The sequence below is a fragment of the Penaeus vannamei genome, chromosome 23, assembly GCF_042767895.1.
Source record: "Penaeus vannamei isolate JL-2024 chromosome 23, ASM4276789v1, whole genome shotgun sequence".
NCBI classification, from domain to species: Eukaryota; Metazoa; Arthropoda; class Malacostraca; order Decapoda; family Penaeidae; genus Penaeus; species Penaeus vannamei.
The window spans coordinates 39,188,814-39,191,313 of record NC_091571.1 but is presented as its reverse complement, the minus strand read 5'-3'; the positions used below and the strand labels follow the sequence as shown (position 1 = coordinate 39,191,313).

The 2,500-nt window shown below is 46.1% G+C and overlaps 1 protein-coding gene across 2 annotated transcripts in view; it reads right to left on the bottom strand.

Moving 5' to 3' along the window:
• The window catches only part of LOC113818650 (venom dipeptidyl peptidase 4), a 136,586-nt gene that overhangs the window by 49,549 nt on the left and 84,537 nt on the right, over positions 1-2,500 (bottom strand). The gene's annotated exons all lie outside the window — the stretch shown is intronic.

Genomic DNA, 2,500 nt, shown 5'->3' with positions numbered 1-2,500 from the left:
AATAAAAATCGAAAACCGATCGGAGTGCCATTTGTCGTAGAACTGTGACAAGGTGACCCCCAATTAGAGCCAAATTGTATGACAACGAATGATACACACGCATTACCATTAGCAACACGAAAAAACAACACAAGGTGATCACCCCTTTAATGAGCCCACACAACGCCGCCATTAGCGCCACCAAAAGGCACAACACCAGAAGGCACAACACCAGAAGGCACAACACCAAAAGGCACAACACCAGAAAGCAAAAGCAGACAAAAGCAAGGAACTTCGTCAGACGAGGCGATACAGCCGCTTCCAGCCCATTACATATCGAGTATTAACCATCGATATTCCCTCCCCCCCCACCCTCTACCCCCCACCCCCCTTCCCATAATTCCAGCTCTCCAGAGAGTTCCGTTCCCTTCCATCCCTTCTCCCCTCTGCTCCCTTACCCCCCCCCCCGCCCCCCACTTCACTCCCCTCTCTTTCCTCCTATCTCGATGGCCACGTGTTGGAGAGCCTCGACCGAGCGATCTCGACAGACGCAGCTGGAAAAATTATCCCAACAGCAAGCAAATCCAAAAAAAAAAAAAAAATTATAATAATAATAATAATGATCATATACAAAAAGAATTCATACGCTGAGTGCTGGGTGTACATAGCCCCTTAGTAAGCAAGATATAAATCATTTCTTTTATCCTTCTACACGAGTCGTATGGTATCGTAGATGAATAACCTCACGACACCGCACGGCCCAGTACACCAGGTGTACTTAGATCCACGATGGCCAGCTCATAGTGTAGCCTCTCGTGTATCCACTCTTGCCTAACACATCCGACCAGTTCTTTGGGTGACGTGGCTGAACAATAGGAAAAGGGTAACACTTTGTACTCCGATTGCCTCTGATCAACACACTTTAAAATGGTTACTGTGGATTAGTATCAATGACTTACTAAGCTTCGGTAGTGGGTAGGAGTGAATGAAGCCACAAACACACACACACACAAGCACACACACACTCATTCAAGCAAACAAACAAATAAAAAACATTTAAAACACACCTACACCCAACACACACACACAAGCACACAATCACTCATTCAAGCAAAACAAACAAATAAAAAAAACATTTAAAAAACACACCTACACCCAAACACACACAATCTCACGACACTCAAACACACAGACAAATAAATCCCACCTCTAAATATAGCAAAGCTACTATCCTGAACAAGGCAACACCTAACCACAGAACAATTAACCTCCCCCCCCCCCTCCTCCACCCCTGCCACGCACGCAGCGAAGGGGGGGGAGGGGGGAGGGGACAAAAAGAGCTAAATATAAACCTACGGAAGTAACACGCCGTCTTCGAACCTCCGAGGTCTTACCTGGAGGCCATTTGTGGTTGGCGGAGGAAATGGCTGATAAAAAAAAAATAAAAATAAAAAAAAAAACAACCACGCTCCTGTCGATGCTGCTTAAGCAAGTGTAAGGAAGGGCAAGGGGACTCTCTGACGAAGGGAATGGCCAGGGGAAGGAGCGAAAGTGGGGATTCCTGTAGGGGGATTTCCCTGACATGGGAGGACGTCCCTTGCATTTCAAGTCGGGGTGCGATGGCAGGGGAGGGGCGGGGAGAAGTCCGGAGAAAAACCTGGGAGTTTACTGCTATGGAATAAAGCCCGAGGGATGTGCTACAGGTACACACACACACACACACACACATCTCCTTCCCCCCCTCCTCCACTCCTCCACACACACAGCACACAAAAACAACACACATCCCCCCCCTACACACACACACGCACACAAAAACAACACACATCTCCCCCCCCCCCCTCCACACACACACGCACACAAAAACAACACACATCTCCCCCCCCCCACACACACGCACACAAAAACAACACACATCTCCCCCACCCCACCCCACACACACGCACACAAAAACAACACACATCTCCTCTCCCCCCCCACACACACACACACCACACACACAAAACAAGCGCACTTCCCTACACAGCACTTGATATACATGCGGAAATCCCTACATCAATAACACTTGTTGCATACTTTCATGCACATACGAACAAGGACATGATCAATATTCATACTGGGGAGTCCTTGGTCATCTGCATATATAGAATCTCTTCGCTTGGTCATGGAAATGAGAAACTTAGGTGCTTTTATCTGCTATCTTTATCTTTGTATTTGTTGATCTCTTTTTGTTGTTGTTGTTGTTGTTAATTGAGGCACAAGATGTGTGAATTGTCGTTCTCGTTTTTTTATTTTGTCTTTTTTTTTCTTATTTGTCTGTATGTCTGTATTTCTCTTTGTTTGCTTGTGTGCTTTCATTCATTCGTTTTATCATTTCTTTACTTCTCATCCCAATCACTCTTTCTCTTTCTATCTTTGTCTCTTACCATCTTCCTCTCTCTTTCTCTCTCTCACCCTATCTTTATTTCTTACCCTCTCCCCTCTCTTTCTCAATTCCTCCCTCTCCCTCTTTCTCTCTACC